The sequence below is a fragment of the Anolis sagrei genome, chromosome 7, assembly GCF_037176765.1.
Source record: "Anolis sagrei isolate rAnoSag1 chromosome 7, rAnoSag1.mat, whole genome shotgun sequence".
Classification (NCBI taxonomy): Eukaryota; Metazoa; Chordata; class Lepidosauria; order Squamata; family Dactyloidae; genus Anolis; species Anolis sagrei.
Window position 1 is genome coordinate 11,334,050 of NC_090027.1, and position 21,809 is coordinate 11,355,858.

Here is a 21,809-nt window from a genome sequence, read left to right on the forward strand (position 1 = left end):
TTTTACAGTGTGGTTTTGGGTTTTTGATCTTGTTCATGGGCATGCATGTTTGCTGATTTTGCTGTGGTTTTTGACTTTGCATTTTTCCTTTATTTTGTAACCATTTTTCATCAATAAAAAGAATTGTTTTTTCCCAGTCAAGTGTGGTGGATGGTTATCTTAGGGCCTCGTTTCCTGCCCTGGGTTGCAACAGGACAGGCAACAGCAAAACAACAGAGAGTAAACAATCAGGCACATCAAATCACTCTCAACAAAAGATTCCCCCCAGGCACTTCCAAGCCATTAAATGCTAATCAAGGTGGTCAGTTGAAACATTCACACCTAGCTGCAGCAGAAAAAAGTCCTTTGCCCCATCCTGGTCATTCCACAGAGATATAAACCCATTTTCCTACTTCTAACAGACCTCACTACCTCTGAGGATGCTTGCCAGAGATGCAGGCGAAACGTCAGGAGAAAATGCCTCTAGAACATGGCCATATAGCTCGGAAAAACCTACAACAACCCAGTGATTCCGGCCATGAAAGCCTTCGACAAAAAATTGGAGCTCCTGGTACAGCTGTACCAGAACAGTGGCCATCCTAATCTTTAATAGTCCTTAAAATCAAAATGAAGAATCCAAAGAGCCAATCAAAATAATATATATATATATTAGAAAACCCAGAAAACCCAAGAGCAAAAGGTTACAAGTTCATGAGAAAGTAGGGGAAAAAATTCAAACTATATTATTTCAGTTCCATATTCAAGTTCAACCATGAGGTGTCACTCTTTGTTGGCTTTAACTTAAGCTGTTATACATAGTGTGCAACTTAGTCTAGTTTCAGTCGCCAAGCTGGGTTCAAAATAGTGTCTGAGATGCTGGTGCAAGCCTGCTTTGTGGTTCTGACAAGGTAAATATTTCTAAATTCCTCATGTAAAGCAGTCATCACACAAGCCAAGGTATTTGACATTTATATGATCATCTTTTCAAACAGGTTAAGGTTTCTTTTAATCGTGTCAGGAGCGACTTGAGAAACTGCAAGTCGCTTCTGGTGTGGTGTAAGGTAACCTATCCCAATCTGATGTCTACCAGCAGACATGTTGTCCAGGGTGTGTAAGAGCTATAGTCTAAGACAGTATTACTCAAAGTTGTTCCAGGAACATTGCTGTTCCCTGAGCCATTGGTTGTTGATTTGTATTACATTTCCAGGAAAGAATGGAAAAAATATAGTATAATCAATAGAAACAAATATGATTTGTTTGATCCCATGGTTGGAAGTGAGGACTGTTTGTTCAAGTTAAGATTGTTAAGGAAGCGGTCTGTAAACACTTAGAAACAAATGCAGTCATCGCTAATAGTCAACATGGATTTATCAAAAACAAGTCATGCCAGATTAATCTGATCTCTTTCTTCGATAGAGCTACAAGCTGGGTAGATGCGGGGAATGCCGTGGATGTAGCATACCTGGATTTCAGTAAGGCCTTCGACAAGGTCCCCCATGACCTTCTGGCAAGGAAACTAGTCCAATGTGGGCTAGGCAAAACTACGGTGAGGTGGATCTGTAATTGGTTAAGTGGACGAACACAGAGAGTGCTCACTAATGCTTCCTCTTCATCTTGGAAAGAAGTGACAAGTGGAGTGCCGCAGGGTTCCATCCTGGGCCCGGTCCTGTTCAACATCTTTATTAATGACTTAGATGAAGGGCTAGAAGGCAGGATCATCAAGTTTGCAGACGACACCAAATTGGGAGGGATAGCCAATACTCCAGGGAACAGGAGCAGAATTCAAAACGATCTTGAAAGATTAGAGAGATGGGCCAAAACTAACAAAATGAAGTTCAACAGTGACAAATGCAAGATACTCCACTTTGGCAGAAAAAAATGAAATGCAAAGATACAGAATGGGGGACAATGCCTGGCTCGAGAGCAGTACGTGTGAAAAAGATCTTGGAGTCCTCGTGGACAACAAGTTAAACATGAGCCAACTATGTGATGTGGCGGCAAAAAAAGCCAATGGGATTTTGGCCTGCATCAATAGGAGCATAGTGTCTAGATCTAAGGAAGTAATGCTCCCCATGCTCTATTCCGCTTTGGTTAGACCACACCTGGAATATTGTGTCCAATTCTGGGCCCCACAATTGAAGAGAGATATTGACAAGCTGGAATGTGTCCAGAGGAGGGCGACTAAAATGATCAAGGGTTTGGAGAACAAGCCCTATGAGGAACGGCTTAAGGAGCTGGGCATGTTTAGCCTGAAGAAGAGAAGGCTGAGAGGGGATATGATAGCCATGTATAAATATGTGAGAGGAAGCCACAGGGAGGAGGGAGCAAGCTTGTTTTCTGCTTCCTTGGAGACTAGGACGCAAGGGAACAATGGCTTCAAACTACAAGAGAGGAGATTCCATCTGAACATGAGGAAGAACTTCCTGACTGTGAGAGCCATTCAGCAGTGGAACTCTCTGCCCCAGAGTGTGGTGGAGGCTCCTTCTTTGGAAGCTTTTAAACAGAGGCTGGATGGCCATCTGTCAGGGGTGATTTGAATGGAATATTCCTGCTTCTTGGCAGGGGGTTGGACTGGATGGCCCATGAGGTCTCTTCCAACTCTTAGATTCTATGATTCTATGATTCTAAGTCCTGTGCTCTTCCGTCTTGTGGTTCCTGCTCCCTAAACTAGACTTGGACTGGACGACCCTTCCAATGGAGGATGTCCCCAAGGCAAGAAGAGGAAGGTTGTCTTTACAGGAGGATGTATGGCCATTCCGATGGTTGCCCGGTTTACGGGATTATAAAATGCACGGAAGGGAAGAGGGCGAACGCTGTGAGAAACGTGAGAGAGCGCCTGCTCCGAGCCCTGCAGGTGTCCTGGGTGGGGAAAGGCCCTAAACTGAACGCCCTGATCAAAGGGAGAATGCTGACAGAAGAGATTAAGGTCCAAAGGAGAAGCTTCAGGCAAAACTTGATGGAAACGACAGGTGGGATTACATCTGAAAAATAACCTGATACAGAGAAGTGTCTCAAGTAAGTATTGCTTGACTGTGAAAAGGGCCAAGCGGTGGGTGGATGCGCCAATCAAAGGAAAAAGGAGTGGCAGCAGAGTTGGATTTCCAAAAAAGAAACCCCACAAACTGCTCCCACTAGAACATGAGTACATACAAGGCAAACAAACTCATAAATCAGTGGTTCTCAACCTTCCTCTTAATACAGTTCCTCATGTTGTGATGAGCCCCAACCATAAAATTATTTTAGTTGCTACTTCATAACTGTAATTTTGTTACTGTTATGAATCGTAATGTAAATATCTGATATGCAGGATGTATTTTCAGTCACTGGACCAAATTTGGCACGAATACCCAATACACCCAAATTTGAATACTGGTGAGATTTTGGGTGGGATTGATTTTGTTGTTTGGGAGGTGTCGTTGCTGGGATTTATAGTTAACCTACAACTCCACCAACGATGGAATTGAACCAAACTTTGCACACAGAACTCCCATGACCATGGAAGGGTTTATCGGGCATTGGCCTTGAGTTTGGAGTTGTAGTTCGCCTACATTTAGAGAGCACTGTGGACTCAAACAATGATAGATCTGGCGCAAACTTGGCGCAACTACTTAGTATGCCCAAATGTAAACACTGGTGGAGTTTGGGGAAAATAGACCTTGACATTTGGGAGTTGTAGTTGCTGGGATTTATAGTTAACCTACAATTAAAGAGCATTCTGAACTCCACCAACGATGGAATTGAACCAAACTTTGCACACAGAACTCCCATGACCATGGAAGGATTTATCGGGCATTGACCTTGAGTTTGGAGTTGTAGTTCACCTACATTTAGAGAGCACTGTGGACTCCAATAATGATAGATCTGGACCAAACTTGGCACAATTCCACAATATGCCCAAATGTAAACACTGGTGGAGTTTGGGGGAAATAGACTTTGACATTTGGGAGTTGTAGTTGCTGGGATGTATAGTTCATCTACAATCAAAGAGCATCCTGAACCACACCAATGACAGAATTGGGCCAAACGTCCCACATAAAAGCCCCATGACCATCAGAAAAGACTGTTTTCTGGTGGTCTTTGGTGACGCCTCTGACATCCAACTTGCGATTGCTTTAGGGGTCTCGACCCCAGGTTGAGAAATGCTGTCATAAATAAAGGACTTAATAGTGGCCAAGTCACCAGCCATCCCCTCTCCAATGCCAGAGATACAGCTTAATGGTGTAACATTAGAAAATGTGGACCATTTCTGCTACCTTGGCAGCCACCTCTCCACCAAAGTCAACATTGACACCGAAATACAACACCGCCTGAGCTCTGCGAGTGCAGCATTTTCCCGAATGAAGCAGAGAGTCTTTGAGGACCGGGACATCCGTAGGGATACCAAGGTGCTTGTTTATAAAGCTATTGTCCTCCCAACCCTGCTATATGCCTGAGAGACGTGGACTGTCTACAGACGTCACATGCAACTCCTGGAACGATTCCATCAGCGCTGCCCCCGGAAAATCCTGCAAATCTCTTGGGAAGACAGGCGGACAAACGTCAGCGTGCTGGAAGAAGCAAAGACCACCAGCACTGAAGCGATGGTCCTCTGCCATCAACTCCGCTGGGCCGGCCACGTTGTCCAGATGCCTGACCACCATCTCCCAAAGCAGTTACTCTACTCTGAACTTAAGAATGGAAAACGGAACGTTGGTGGACAGGAAAAGAGATTTAAAGATGGGCTCAAAGCCAACCTTAAAAACTCTGGCATAGACACTGAGAACTGAGAAGCCCTGGCCCTTGAGCGCTCCAGCTGGAGGTCAGCTGTGACCAGCAGTGCTGCAGAATTCGAGGAGGCACGAGTGGGGAGTGAAAGAGAGAAATGTGCCAGGAGGAAGGTACGTCAAGCCAACCCCGACCGGGACCGCCTTCCACCTGGAAACCAATGTCTCCACTGTGGGAGAAGATGCGGGTCAAGAATAGGGCTCCACAGCCACCTACGAATCCACAAGGAAACCCATCATGGAAGACCATCTTACTCGTCCAACGAGGGATCACCTAAGTAAGTAAGTGGCCAAGTCCCTCAACGTCATTTGATCAGTCCTGCTGTGACACCTAAACACCACGTAATGGGAGGTTTAAAAAGACTGCAATGTGAAAGCACCTTTGTTTACGCTATATGCAGATTTATTTTAGTTGTAGCCAGACTGACAATTTCATAGAACGTCGATTACAAGTCAGGGCAAGTAAACACTTCAGATGCTGGAAAGCAAATGGATGAGTTAACAGACCTACGGTCCAGGAGTGCCTAGCAGTTTTTCCTATCTAGCATTTAGCCTTGGTTACATATTGCAAACACAAACTTCTGAGAGTAACAGGTTCACACTTCATCTATGGATGGTTAGGGTATTTCTACGTAGTCTATCAAAGCATGTCCCAATTGAATTTTAGTTTATGTGAACCACTCCTGCTGTCAACAGTGTGGTATTCCTTCTGCATGCAATAACCTCAGATCCCTCTGGACTGACCTTTTGGCTATTGCCCCACAGCTGGTGTTCCACTTATGCCTGGTTTAACACTCTGAGTTGTCAGTCTGTAAACGTGATACCTCTTCGCCATCCCTTCTGAACTTCAACCATGTTTACTCATAGTAGCGTGCAAGCCTGATGCTCCCTATGGCATACCTAGGCCATGCCATTGCCAATATCGATCAGTAATATGTCCAAGGAGGGAAGTTCTGCTCTGCAGAGCAAAAAGGTGGCCCTGAGTATCTAAGGTAGTGGTTCTCAACCTTCCTAATGCCATGACCCCTTAATATGCTTCCTCATGTTATACTGACCCCCAACCATAAAATTAGTTTCGTTGCTACTTCATAACTGTCATTTTGCTGCTGTTATGAATCGTTTTGCATTTTATGTAATGTATTTTTTGATTTTCTGTTGTGTTTTTTTGTGTTTATATTGTGTTTACTGTATTGATGGGCATGGCCTTATGTAAGCCGCCCCGAATCCCCTTGGGGAGATGGAGGCGGGGTATAAATAAAGTTATTATTGTTGTTGTTGTTGTTGTTATTATTATTATTATTATTATTATTATTATTTATATCAGATATGCAGTATAGAATCACAGAATCAAAGAGTAGGAAGAGACCTCATGGGCCATCCAGTCCAACCCCATTCTGCCAAGAAGCAGGAATATTGCATTCAAATCACCCCTGACAGATGGCCATCCAGCCTCTGTTTAAAAGCTTCCAAAAAAGGAGCCTCCACCACACTCCAGGGTAGAGAGTTCCACTGCTGAACGGCTCTTACAGTCAGGAAGTTCAGATGGAATCTCCTTTCTTGTAGTTTGAAGCCATTGTTCCGCATCCTAGTCTCCAAGGAAGCAGAAAACAAGCTTGCTCCCTCCTCCCTGTGGCTTCCTCTCACATATTTATACATGGCTATCATATCTCCTCTCTGCCTTCTCTTCTTCAGACTAAACATGCCCAGCTCCTTAAGCCGCTCCTCATAGGGTTTGTTCTCCAGACCCTTGATCATTTTAGTCGCCCTCCTCTGGACACATTCCAGCTTGTCAATATCTCTCTTGAATTGTGCTGCCCAGAATTGGACACAATATTCCAGGTGTGGTCTAACCAAAGCAGAATAGAGCATGGGGAGCAGGACTTCCCTAGATCTCGACACTAGGCTCCTCTTGATGCAGGCCAAAATCCCATTGGCTTTTTTGCCACCAGATCACATTGTTGGCTCATGTTTAACTTGTTGTCCACGAGGACTCCAAGATCTTTTTTATATACTGGACCAAATCTGGCACAAATACCCAATACACCCAAATCTGAATACTTGTGGGAATGGGGGAGGGTATTGATTTTGTCCTGTGGGAGTTGTAGTTGCTGGGATTTATAGTTCACCTACAATTAAAGAGCATTTTGAACTCCACCAACGATGGAATTTAATCAAACTTGGCACACAGAACTCCCATCACCAACAGAAAATACTGGAAGTGTTTGATGGGCATTGACCTTGAGTTTTGGGAGTTGTAGTTCACCTACATCCAGAGAGCACTGTGGACTCAAACAATGATGGATCTGGACCAAACTTGGCACGAATTCTCAATATGCCCAATTGTAAACACTGGTGGTGTTTGGGGAAAATAGACCTTGACATTTGGGAGTTTTAGTTGCTGGGATGTATAGTTCACCTACATTCAAAGAGCATTCTGTATCCTACCAAAGATTGATTTGGGCCAAACTTCCCACACAGAACCTCCATGAGCAACAGAAAATACTGTGTTTTCTGGTGGTCTTTGGTGACCCCTCTGACACTCCCTCGCGACCCTTTCAGGGGTCCCGACCCCCAGGTTGAGAAACCCTGATCTAAGGACTACGGACTATCACACGAGGCAGGCAAATGGGCATTGCTGCTGGAGTATCACCTTTGGTGATGGGTCCTTTCACATGATGTTATTGTATCCTTCCTATGATTCTCTCATCTTTAGCTATTATTATTATTATTATTATTATTAACTTTATTTGTACCCCGCGAGCATCTCCCAAAGGACTCGATGCGGCTTACACAGGCCAAAGCCACAACACAATACAATAGAAACAAACAAAGCAAATTAAAAACAAAAACAAATCAAATCAAAATTAGCAATACAACAGAACTATACATCGGGACAATATAAAAACTGGTATTGACTGGTAAAACCCATAAGTACGAAGGTTGAATAAAAAGTAATGCCTCCACCTTCATAACTCCTCAACAGATGGCAGTACTGGTATGCAGCAGGTACTGGCTTGTTCAGTAGACTCTCCTCTACAGTTCCATACTTCACGGATTTTCACTTATCGCGGGTGGTCCTGGAATGTAACACCCGTGATAAGTGAGGGAACACTGTATTTATATTCTGCTAGTTTCTTCCTTCCCACCCAGTCCTCGTGGCACTGGGATTCACCCTCCACTCTGCTTTGCATTCACCTTTTGACTAGAAACAAGTAGGTAAAGGTAAAGGTAGTCCCCTGACATTAAGTCCAGTCATGTCTGACTCTGGGGTGTGGTGCTCATCTCCATTTCTAAGCCGAAGAGCCAGCGTTGTCCGTAGACACCTCCAAGGTCATGTGGCCGGCATGACTGCATGGAGCGCTAGATTAAATGCCTATTCAGAGCAATTAAAAAGTTGGGCAAAGGCTAGTACAAACTCAAAATATGAGGTGGCCAGGAATAAAGTACAGTGCTATAACATGCTAATGGCAATAGCAGGTACAGGTCTGTGGCTGCTCATTTCCAGGGCCTATTAGAGAGATGACCAGGGTAATAGGCAAGAAGAGCAAGGCCATATTCAACAATTTTTGGGGTGGTCTAGAACTGGTCATTCTCAAGGGGCTGTTGAAATCACCAGGTCTTCAAGCTCTTATGAAAGGAGGGGAGGGATGGGGCCTGTCTTATTTCCCTTGGAAGGGCGGTCCATAGGCAGGGGGCCATCACCGAAAAGGCCCTCTCTCTCGTCCCCACCAACCATACTTGTGACAGTGATGGGAGCAAAAGGAGGGCCTTCCCAGAAGATCTTAGGGTTTGCGCCGGTTAATAAGGCCCCTTCCACACAGCTGTATAAAATCCACATTGAACTGGATTATATGGCAGTGTGGACTCAGATCATCCAATTCAAAGCAGATATTGTGGATTATCTGACTTAATATTCTGGGTTGTTTGGCTGTGTGGAAGAGCCCCAAGGGAGACAGAATTCTCCTCTTCTTTTGGGTTTTTGTTGATGCAGAACTGGCAACTCTATTTGTGTTGGGATTTGCACCAACACAAATAGAAAAGGAGCCTTTCTCATTGCACTTCATCAATAAAACGTTCTTGCTTTCAGCTTTTAAATGTTTCTTGGACGTATACTAAAAGGCGGCCACAAAAATGGGGCTCCTGCTGCCTGCCTTCCGTACAGCTCCATCCTTCAAAGGAGCAATACGCCATTACAGAAGGACTATTATTCCACCTGGTAAGATGGCGAGCGTTAACCCGTTCCCTCCACGCTTTTGAAACAACAAAACTGACATCGTTTTGAAAAGGAAGCCGAAGAAGCGGGGAAAATACTTAACAAATTAAGTCTATCAAACATTATTTGCGGATGATGGTGCCGAATTGTATTCAAGTATGTCCAGGCTCATTAAATGTCAGGCTTAACAATACGGCACTTGGCAATAAAGGCAGGGCTCTGGCTGTTAGTCATAAATCACCTTCTGACAGGCCTGAAGTGGAAACCAGGAAACTACTCACATGTGTTCTGTGTATCTATTTACTCCCAGCTACAGTAGTGGCACGAACCATTTGCTTTGACTTGCTGCCTACTAGAAGCTCAGCATAACGTAAGGAAAAAATCGCGGGACCTTGATTCATTTAATTCATATTTATGGGAACCGAAGGGTATGGGTATGTGGGAATATATGTGCAATATATGAATGCAGCATTTGTTTACAGCGGTAAACAAAACAGTTTCATAGCATGTGTAAAAGGATTTTGTCACTTGGGTATATTTTTGTGCTGCGACAGTAAACTGGCATCTCTAGTGTGCAGCATGATTAAAGGTCAGTGTTCTGGTACAGTTGTACTAGGAGCTCCAACTTTATTTGCTTTGTATTAAATGTTTGTTTGCAGTCCTAGGTTTCAGGGACTCTGCAGATAGGTGGCTTCTTTTGGTTGCAGTCATAGGGCAAGTCACCTGTCCATCATCGTTAAGTTTTGGTCCCACCCCTTGCTCAGGGTAATTGGGAAGGGAAGGGAGCCATTTTTTAGTTAGTCTCAGCAAGGAAAGCTAACGTACAGGACGTGTGCAAGCTTCCCCTGCACAAAAGCTTCAACTCTTAAGACTTTCTGGGGGGAAAACAGTCTTAAGAGCATCCAGGATTTCTGGGGCAAAACAGTTTTAAGAGCATCCAAGAATTTCCAGGAAAACAGCCCTAAAAACCAAAGAAATCCAGCTGGAGAACATCTAAGCCTTTACTGGTAGGTCCACTCGGTGTTCTAGACGCAGTTCGACCTGGTAGCGGAGCCCACATCAGTAAGGGTTGGATTACAGTCAGCCTGGGAGAAGTTAAAAAAGGGATTTTCCTTTAAAGAAGAGGTTATTGAAAACAGTTGCCTGTCCTTCGTGGGCAAAATTAGAAATTCACCAGTTGCCTAAAAGCTTGGAATCATTTGCTTAACTTTACTGAAGACAAGAGAAGTTTCTGTTTGATTGTTCATTAATAAAAGACTTTGTTATATTTCACAAGCCCTCTAAAGACTGTTTGTGGTGGAAACCTCAGAGAACTTCTCCTTGGGCTTCCCGTTGGGCAAAGGTTGCACGTCCTGTTCTAAAGGAAATTCTTTACAGGCCCAGCGTGCAACAGAACAGTCAGAAAGAGAAATCCTTTTCTGAGAGTTTTGGGGAAGTTACATGAACTCCTATTTAGTAGTCCTCTTACATATTGGCAAAAAAGAGAGAATAGGCATCACATCACACAAAATAAGAGGACAAAGCGTTTGTGCAAAAAATGTGCACGTGCTAATCTATATAAATAAAAATGTTATGTTTGTTTGTGGGATTAACATAACTCAAAAACCACTGGACGAATTGACACCAAATTTGGACACAAGACACCTATCAGGCCAATGAGTGATCATCACTCATAAAAACACTGAAAAACACAACAGAAGGGACGTAAAAAGCCCCCCAAAAAGCAAAAAGATGCTACAGTTCATGTGCAAAACAACTCCACCTGGCAAACAAAACACATAATAGCAGATCCACACTCTCTTCCAGACTACAGCTCCCAGCATCCCCTAGACCAGGCCCTTTAGGAGAGGAGGATGATCCAAATGCACTGCTTCCAAGCTGCAAACTTCATTCTCCTTGGATTTATTTGAGAGCATCCCAATCCCTGCATATTTCCAATTTCCTATTCCTGGACTGCAACTCCCAGAAATCCCGCAGATAGATAAGATATTAGAATAGAGATAGGTAGGTAGGTAGATTGATCAGGAGGACTGCTGGGCATTGCAGTCCAAGAATAGGTAGAGAAGGAAGAAAGGAGAGAAAGAGGAAGGGAAAGAAAAGGGGGGAAGGAATGAAAGGGAAAAAAGGAAGGAAGGAAGGAAGGAAGGAGGGAAAGAGGGAAGGAGAGAAACAAGGGGGAGAGAAAGAGGGAGGAAAGATTGGCCACAGCAACGCATGGCAGGTACAGCTAGTCTATATAAATAAAAATGTAATGTTCGTTTGTGGGATTAACAGAACTCAAAAACCACTGGACAAATTGACACCAAATTTGGACACAAGACACCTAACAACCCAATGCATGTCCTTCACTCAAAAAATTGATTTTGTCATTTGGGAGTTGTGGTTGCTGGGATTTATAGTTCACCTACAATCAAAGAGCATTCTGAACCCCACCAATGATGGAATTGAACCAAACTTGGCACACAGTTCTCCCATGACCAACAGAAAATACTGGAAGGGTTTGGTGGGGAGTGTCCTTTGGTTTTGGAGTTGTAGTTCACCTATATTCAGAGATCACTGTGGACTCAAACAATGATGGATCTTCACCAAACTCTACACCAGGGGTCCTCAAACCTTTTAAACAGAGGGCCAGGATGTAGTCCCTCAAACTGTTGGAGGTTCGGATTATAATTTGGAAAAAAAATGAATGAATTCCTATGCACACTGCACATATCTTATTTGTAGTGCAAAAAACACTTTAAAGCAATACAATAATTAAATGAAGAACAATCTTAACAAATATAAATTTATTAGTATTTCAATGGGAAGTGTGGGCCTGCTTTTGGCTGATGAGATAGGATGGTTGTTGTTGTTGTGTGCTCTTGAGTCATTATAGACTTAGACTGACCCTGAGCGAGGGCCGGTAAATGACCTTGGAGGGCCGCATCCGGCCCCCGGGCCTTAGTTTGAGGACCCCTGCTCTACACGAATACTCAATATGCCCAAATGTGAACATTGGTGGAGTTTGGGGAAAATAGAATCTTCACATTTGGGAGTTGTAGTTGCCGGGATTTATAGCTCACCTACAATCACGGAGCATTCTGAACCCCACCAACGATAGAATTGGGCCAAACCTCCCACACAGAACCCCCATGACCACCAGAGTGGGCCACAGCAACGCGTGGCAGGGGACGGCTAGTTAATTATAATAATGTAACATATGTCGGAAATTACTTCCAGCCTCTGGTCTCCACTTGTTCCTCTCAGCAACTCTGTGAGAATCACCCATTACGTTTACATAGTTATGCTGGGACCAGAACCTGATGTTTATTTTATTTATTTATTTATTTACCTTACTTCTATACCGCTGTTCTCAGCCCGAAGGCGACTCACAGCGGTTCACAACAGATACGAACAGCAAAAATTCAGTGCTACAGTATAGAAACAGTTAACAACCTAACACATTACACAATTAATAAACAGTTACTACAATACCCATTCACTGTCGTCTCGTCATCAAAAACATGTTCCAGATTCGTCATCCATTGTTCCATTCCAGTGTTCATTAACCAATCATTGCACTAGTTATTCGAACGCCTACTCAAACAGCCAGGTCTTCACTTTTTTGCGGAATACCATTAGAGATGGTGCTAGTCTAATGTCCATAGGAAGGGTGTTCCACAGCCGAGGAGCCACCACCGAGAAGGCCCTATCTCTCGTCCCCACCAGCCGTGCTTGAGAAGCAGGCGGGATCGAGAGCAGGGTCTCCCCGGAAGATCTCAAATTCCTGGTGGGTTCATAGGCAGAGATGCGGTCGGATAGGTAGCTTGAGCCGGAACCGTTTAGGGCTTTAAAGGCCAACGCCAGCACTTTGAATTGAGCCCGGTAGTAGATCGACAGCCAGTGGAGCTGGCGCAACAGGGTGGTCGTATGCTCCCTGCGTTCCGCTCCTGTTAAAATCATGGCTGCCGAGCGTTGGACTAGTTGAAGCTTCCGAGCTGTCTTCAAAGGCAACCCCACGTAGAGAGCGTTGCAGTAGTCTAAACGGGATGTAACCAGAGCGTCGACTACCGTGGCCAAGTCAGACTTCCCAAGGTACGGACGCAGGTGGCGCACGAGTTTTAACTGTGCGAATGCTCCCCTGGTCACCGCCGAAACCTGGGGTTCCAGGCTCAGTGATGAGTCCAGGGTCACACCCAAGCTGCGAACCTGCGTCTTCAGGGGGAGCGCGGCCCCATCCAACACAGGCTGTAACCCTATGCCCTGTTCTTAAATCTCAGTCCAACACTTCAAACTCCACTGATTAATTTTACTCTGTGAGGTTCAAAACTGAGTGTCGCCACCAGGAAGCATCAGGGACATGTCACCCTGTCTCCTTACTGGGTTTACATCTCAACAAACAATGCTTCCCATACAAGAGGTCCTTCTAAAGCTTCTGGCTGAGGATGGGCCCGTTGGTGGAATCTTTCCAGCTCTTGGCTCAGGCCTCTGTGCCACTGTGCATTTGGAGGTCACTCAGGTTTGAGCAGAAGCTGTCCTAGATGAGCCTTGTGTTTGGAGAGGAAGACTGGAGAGTCCAGGAGAGGACTGGGGAGTTTACTGTGGGGAATTTACCCAAAGGCTTTTCCTTCACTTAATCTTCCCGACGCCAGCCCAGTGGACAACTTCCAGGGTGCCAGGTCATCTTGTCAGTAAATAAAAGGAGCAATGTTTCCAGCTCCAGATCCCATTTGTAGAGGGAAAATGATTAATGGCACTAAGAAACCCACAATTCATCCAGGGAAAGAAAGTAGACTTGCCTCTGAAAAAAAGCTAAAATAACCTTCCCGCAAAAACCTCTTTCACTGTGCATGAGAATTAGCACGCAGAACGGCTCTTCGGGGCAGGCGATGGGAGGCTAATGGCAAACAGAACCCATCTGTGTTGTGCCAAGGAGAGGGAGATGTCTCCAAGAAGTTACTTGGGAACGTAAGGAACAAGGATGGGCGCATTCCTGAAGATAGGAGAAGAAAGGGGGCAATTGGAAGCTCCTCAGAAAAGAAGCCTTCCTAATTCCTAGGAAGGTTTCTCAACTTTCCTAATGTCGCGACCCCTTAATACATTTCCTCATGTTGTGGTGACCCCCAACAATAACATTATTTTGCTACTTCATAACTGTAATTTTGCTCCTGTTATTAATTGTAATGCAATTATCTGATAAGCAGGATGTATTTCCATTCACTGGACCAAATTTGGCATAAATACCCGATATGCCCAAATTTGAATAGTAGTGGGGTTGGGGGTGGGAATTGATTGATTTTGTCATTTGGGAGTTGTAGCTGCTGGGATTTATAGTTCACCTACAATCAAAGAGCATTCTGAACTCCAGTAACGATGGAATTGAACCAAACGTGGCACACAAAACAACCATGGCCAACAGAAAACACAGGAAGTGTTTGGTGGGCATTGACCTTGAGATTGAAGTTGTAGTTCACCTACATCCAGAGAGCACTGTGGACTCAACACAATGATGGATCTGGACCAAACGTGACATGAATACTCAATATGCCCAAATGTGAACATTGGTGGAGTTTGGGGAAAATAGAGCTTGACATTTGTGAGTTGTAGTTGCTGGGATTTATAGTTATTATATATATATATATATATATATATATATATATATAGTTCACCTACAATCAAAGAGCATTCTGAACTCCAGCAACGATGGAATGGAACCAAACTTGGCACACAAAACTACCATGGCGAACAGAAAACACGGGAAGGGTTTGGTGGGCATTGACTTTGAGTTTGGAGTTGTAGTTCACCTACATCCAGAGAGCACTGTGGACTCAAACAGTGATGGATCTGGACCAAACTTGACATGAATACTTAATAGGCCCAAATGTGAGCACTGGTGGAGTTTGGGGAAAATAGACCTTGACATTTGTGAGTTGTAGTTGCTGGGATTTATAGTTCACTCACCTACACTCAAGGAGCATTCTGAACCCCACCAACAAATGAATTGGACCAAACTTCCTACACAGAACCCCCATGACCAACAGAAAATACTGTGTGTTCTGATGGTCTTTGGCGACCCCTCTGATACTCCCTGGTGACCCCCCGCAGGGGTCCTGACCCCCAGGTTGAGAACTACTGCCTTAATTCCTTACCCAGAAATAGAACGTTGGAAACCATTTGGTAGTTGGCCAATATGGTGCGATCCAGAGAAGGGGTTTTCAAAAATGGCCTAAAACAAATTTTGCCTTGTTTTTCTACAAGACAAAAAAGGTCTTAAGCACAGGACCTCATCACATTGAGGTCCACATAGTGGACGATGGCAGGAGGATTTGCCATTTGTGGTGAACCCAGTGGGCAGAGTGCAGAACCCATCATCCACATTGCCCTAACCTATTCCTTGGGGAGAAGCGTTGCCACCCAGCTTTACTTCATGCTCAACCCATTCTTCTCAGTGAGAACATGGATAGCCTCCCGTGTTCTCGATGCTGCCTCTTACACAATTTCCCCACAGTTGAGGAATGGAGCACTGTTGGAACTACGTAGATGTTTGTGATGGCGCGAGTGGCGCCACCTATATGTAGAACTTTAATTTGCAAAAAACTGTGTAGCATGCCCGTAACTTGTCTGTTTTCTCTGTAAATGTATAATTGGATTGATTGGTTATTTATAGCTGTCAATCAATGTTGTTTGCACCAGCTGAATTGCTCCCTCAGTTCAATTGTTTGGCCCCACCTCTTCCTAGAAGAGGAGGGCAGTGTTTCCTTCTTCATTCTACCATCAGACAGCTTTATAGATGGACATGATAAAGACTTGGCTCTAAAGCCCTTGTTTAAGCTATCTCTCATCACCAATTCTCAGGTTTTTACCCTTGAGACTCACACTTCATGCCCAGATCTTCCTGGACAACGTTGAGGAGTCTCAAGTGCCTTCAAACCAGTCCTTTGGCACCAGAGGAAGACTTTGTGCCTTCAAATATAGGCCATTTGGACTGGGGTTGTGAATTGCTCAGGCATTCACAGCCATTGAGAAAGAGGGAACTTGGAAAGCTTCTCAGCTGCATAACTCCTTGGACCCAAGACTTCAGAGACTGTAACATATATTTTCTTTATCCCTGTTGAAATATCAAGTTTGTGCGTAAGAAAGATAACTCATTGTGAACAATACAGACCATTTCGAGTTATCTATTGTGTCCTGGTCCTTGGGAGTTCCGGTTTTCTAAAGGAGGGCAAGAAGCAATCCTCTGGGGGGAGATGTCATGTCCATGTTTCTTTCCCTAAGATCTATAGACCCTAGGCGTGACGGCACAATGTATGTCATCTGTTGGGATCCGACGGGCTCCATCCATCAACTATGGTGAAAGTGTCATAGAATGGGTAAGTTTACCCATGTGATGAGGTCTTTATGTGGCATTTCTCATCTCCCGTCCACATCCTTGGCCTGCCTGAATGAAGACTCTCCATTATCACTGGAGACGCAGAGACAAATTACATTCATGAGAACGGGATGAATAATAACAAAACCCCTTATTTTCAGATACACTTGTGTTGTGTCAATGAGCCCTTGGCTACAATCTTCTGCAGTGTAATGAGATGATTGTATTTTTGTTTGAAAGACAGTACAGTAGAGTCTCACTTATCCGACATTCCGTCTTATCCTTACAAATAAATCCTGCTTTTTTCAGGAGTGACTTGAGAAACTGCAAGTCGCTTCTGGTCTGGTCATCTGGTCATCTCCTGACGTTGCCCAGGAGATGACCAGATGTTTTACGATCCTGTAGGAAGCTTCTCTCATGTCCCCACATGAGAAGCTGGAGATGACAGACAGGAGCTCACCCCACTCTCTGGATTCAAACCACCAACCTTTTGGTCAACAGTCCTGCTGGCACGAGGGTTTAACCCATTGCACCAACGGGGATTCTATAAATCCTGCTGTCCAGTGGTGATTCAATATGCAGTTACAAGCTTAGAGCAGTGTTTCTCCAACTGTACTCCTCCAGGTGTTTTGGATTTCAGCTCCCAGAAATCCCAGCTGTTGGGAATTGTGGGAGCGGAGGTACAAAAAATCTGGGAAACTCTGGCCTAGAATATGGCAGTCTTCCCTCAAAGTTTCAGGGGAGAAGATCTTTTCTGAACAGCATGTGTGATGCTAACTTTATTCCAGCCCATTCCACACAGGGGAGCATCATGAAAATGCATTTCACCTTGGATCAGACACCAAATAAGATGGTCACCAACTGCACCACCAGTCCTATTCCTGTTCTCTTCTCAGAGCTGTATAATTCTCCTTGTCAGATTGATGAGAGGGGAACTGAGGAAATGATTACCAGTAGTTTGGAAATACATAAAAAGCAGTTTTCAGCATGAGTCCTGACTGTAATCCAAGCAGCTGTGCTCTCTCTGCTTTAGTATTTAAAGACCGCTTGTAATTTCTGAACTCACTGAAGTCTTGTATAGATTTACCACAGATCTATCTATCTATCTATCTATCTATCCTTCCATCTATTTATCCTTCCTTCCATCTATCTGTCTGTCTGTCTGTCTGTCTGTCTATCTGGCCATCCATCCATCCATCCATCCATCCATCCATCCATCTATCTATCTGGCTGTCCATCCATCCATCCGGCTGGCTATCTATCTATCTGTCTGTCTGTCTGTCTATCTGGCTATCTATCTATCTATCTATCTATCTATCTATCTATCTATCTATCTATCTATCATCTATCTATCTATCTGGCTGTCAATCCATCCATCCATCCATCCATCCATCCTTCTATCTATCCTATCTATCTGGCTGTCCATCCATCCATCTGGCTATCTATCTATCTATCTATCTATCTATCTATCTATCTGGCTATCCATCCATCCATCATCCATCCATCCATCCATCCATCAATCAATCTATCCTTCTGTCTGTCTGTCTGTCTGTCTGTCTACCTAGCGGGCTACCTATCTGGCTGGCTGGCTATCTATCTATCATCTATCTATCTATCTGGCTGTCAATCCATCCATCCATCCATCCATCCATCCATCCATCCATCCATCCATCCATCCATCCTTCTATCATCTATCTATCCTTCTATCTATCCTATCTATCTGGCTGTCCATCCATCCATCTGGCTATCTATCTATCTATCTATCTATCTATCTATCTATCTATCTATCTATCTGGCCTTCCTTCCTTCCTTCCATCCATCCATCCATCCATCCATCCATCCATCTATCTATCTATCTGGCTATTTATCCGTCTGTCCGTCCGTCCGTCCATCTCTCTCTCTCTCTCTGGCTATATGTCTGTCTGTCTAGCTAGCTAGCTAGCTATCTGGCTATCTATCTCACAAATATAAGGCTTCTGATCATAGGACTTTATTGTGTGAACCTGCTGTTCCACTGGAGTCATGCTATGATTGATATGGACACATACGACATTGAATCATAGAATCATAGAGTTGGAAGAGATCTCGTGGGCCATCCAGTCCAACCTCCTGCCAAGAATTGGAAAAATCGCATTCACAGTACCCCAACAGATAGCCATCCAGCTTCTGTTTAAAAGCCTCCAAAGAAGGACCCTCTACCACACTGGGGCAGAGAGTTCCACTGCTGAACAGCTCTCACAGTTAGGAAGTTCTTCCTAATGTTCAGGTGGAATTTTCTTTCTTATAGTTTGAAGCCATTGTTCCGCGTCCTAGTCTCCAAGGAAGCAGAGAACAAGCCTGCTCCCTCCTCCCTGTGACTTACCCTCACATATTTAAACATCGCCCTCATCATATCTCCTCTCAGCCTTCTTTTCTGCAGGCTAAACATGAGCATTTTTGATATTGCACCTTTCTTCATTTGTGTGATTGTGACAAATTGTTGATTTGTGGTCCCTCAATCATTGTTCTGCGTGTCCTTGAAACCCTCCCTTCCTGCACTACTGCTGTTCCTTAATTGCTTTATTTTTAGAACAATTTCTCAATCTGATTTTAAAAACAACAACAAAGATAGACATATAAATATAGCAATAAATATAGCTATATACACGCTAGTATAAAATAAATGAAAAACAAGTATGGGAATAATGAGGATGTGGAAGAGAGGGAGAGAGGAGAATCCCACCCCATTTTTTTGGTTATGTCAGGAGCTACTTGAGAAACTGCAAGTTGCTTCTGGTGTGACAGAATTGGCTGTCTGCAAGGACTTTGCCCAGGGGATGCCTGGATGTTTTTGGTGTTTTATCATCCCTGTGGGAGGCTTCTCTTATGTCCCCGCATGGGGAGCTGGAGCTGACAGAGGGATCTCAATCTACTTTCCCCAGATTTGAACCGCTGACCTATTGGTTTAACCGATTGCCCAAAGGTTTAGCCCAGTGTTTCTCAACCTTCCTAATGCCACGACCCCCTTAATACAGTTCCTCATGTTGTGGTGACCCCCAACCATAATATTATGTGTGTTGCTACTTCATAACTGTAACTACTGTTATGAATCATCATATAAAGTTCTGATATGTATTTTTATTCACCTGACCAAATATACCCCAAACGCCCAAACTTGAATACTCGTGGGGTAGGGGGATGGGATTGATTTTTCTCATTTGGGAGTTGTAGTTGCTGAGATTTATAGTTCACCTTACAATCAAAGAGCATTCTGAAATCCACCAATGATGGAATTGAGCCAAACTTGGCACACAGAACTTCCATGACCAACAGAAAATATTGGAAGGGTTTGGTGGGCATTGACCATGAGATTTGGAGTTGTAGTTCACCTAGATCCAGAGAGCACGGTGGACTCAAAGAATGATGGATTGGGACCAAACTTGACACAAATACCCGTTTTGCCCAAATGTGACTTTACTTAGGCGATCCCTCGTTTTCCGAGGAGGATTGTCTTCCAGTATTCTTGTGGGTCTGTATGTGGTTGTGGAGCCCTATTCTTGATTTGCATCTTCTTCCGCCTGGATCTCAGAGGGCATTGGTTTCCAGGTGAAAGGCGGTCTTGGTTGGGGTTGACTTGACGCGCCTTCCTCTTGGCATGCTTCTCCCTTTCGCCCTTCATTCGTGCCTCTTCAAATTCTGCAGCACTGCTGGTCACAGCTGACCTCCAGCTGGAGCGCTCAAGGGCCAGGGCTTCCCACTTCTCAGTGTCCCCTCCCGACATCCCTGTTGCCTTGGCACTATAAGAGAGTTTCACAGTGTCTATGCCAGACTTTTTAAGGTTGGCTTTGAGCCCATCTTTAAATCTCTTTTCCTGTCCACCAACATTCTGTTTTCCGTTCTTGAGTTCAGAGTAGAGCAACTGCTTTGAGAGACGGTGGTCGGGCATCCGGACAACGTGGATGGTCCAGCGGAGTTGATGGCGGAGGACCATCGCTTCAGTGCTGGTGGTCTTTGCTTCTTCCAGCATGCTGACGTTTTTCCGCCTGTCTTCCCAAGAGATTTGCAGGATTTTCCAGAGGCAGCGCTGATGGAATCATTCCAGGAATTGCATGTGATGTCTGTAGACAGTCCACGTCTCACAGGTATATAGCATGTGAACACTGGTGGAGTTTGGGGAAAATAAACCTTGACATTTGGGAGTTGTAGTTGCTGGGTGTAATGAACTCATACCTTGTCTTCGTAGGCCGCAGCCTGGAAGTCAGTGAGCTGGCCTCCATGTTGGGAAGGCAGCTCAGAATGGCGGACATGATGGTATAGGCAGAGAGGCAAGGGGAGGAGTCCTGATTGGTTCAGACCCCAAGAGGAGGAGTTGAAAGAGAGTGTAAAGAGTCTGTCATTTCTGACAGAAGAGGGAGAGAAGGATTTGATCTAGCAGAGAAAAGATTAGGATTTCAGACAGGGAGAAGAGAGTTTCTTAGTGAGCTAGGAATTAGCCTGTTAGGGAATAATTAAAGAGCAAGTGCTTCTGTATAGTTTGACTAGGGCAGCCAAAGTGAAGGCTTGTTTACTTGTATTAGGACAGAATACAAGTGGGTTTATTTCCCTAAAGGTCAGAGTAGTCCAGGGGAAACCTAGATACTCTGGAAGTCAGCCAGGGGTGGCTGGTCAAAGAAACGCACTGTTACATATTACAGGATAGTGTGAGGAACGTAGCTCATGTTAAGGAAAAGTTACTCCTTCTAAAGAAACCATTTGCTTAATAAGTCTGTGCTTCAGAAACAAACTACGCGTATGTACCTCTCAATAGTCAGTTGTTTGCTTCAAATACTTCAATAAACTTGTTCTCTAGTTTACTGTTAATCTGCCCCAGCCTTGTTTCATCCTATAAGGTTAGATCCAGTAAGCCTCCACATCTCTACAGTTCAGTCACCAGAAAGGGAGCCAAAAGGAAGAACCGGTGTATAGGGACATTTTACCTCAAGTACAACAACAAGACAATTCCTCAAACTGTAATTTGGGGTGGTAGCAGCAAACCTACCATTACTCACACACCGTTCTCTCTCATCACCTGTAATTCCCTCGTATATTCTGTTACAGTGGGATTTATAGTTCACCTACAATCAAAGAGCATTTTGAACCCCACCAATGAGAGAACTGAGCCAAACTTCCCACACTGAACTCCCATGAACAACGGAAAATACGGTATTTTCTGATGGTATTTGGTGACCCCTCTGACATCCCCTCACGACCGCCCCAGAGGTCCTGACCCCAAGGTTGAGAACCACTGGTTTAACCCATTGCACCACTGAGGGCTCCAGGAGCTCGTTGATGGGAATGCTGTGGGGTTGCAAGCTGACATATCTCTGGATTTGTTTGGATACTCTTTTTCTCAAAATTGAGCCTGGATCTCAGAACATGGTTTACTTTATGGAGGGGAAATGATATTCTCCTTCACTAAAGGATTTTGAGACCCAACTTTGAAAGAAAACAGCTGATTTTCAGATGGGTGGAATGGCTGAGAAATGGC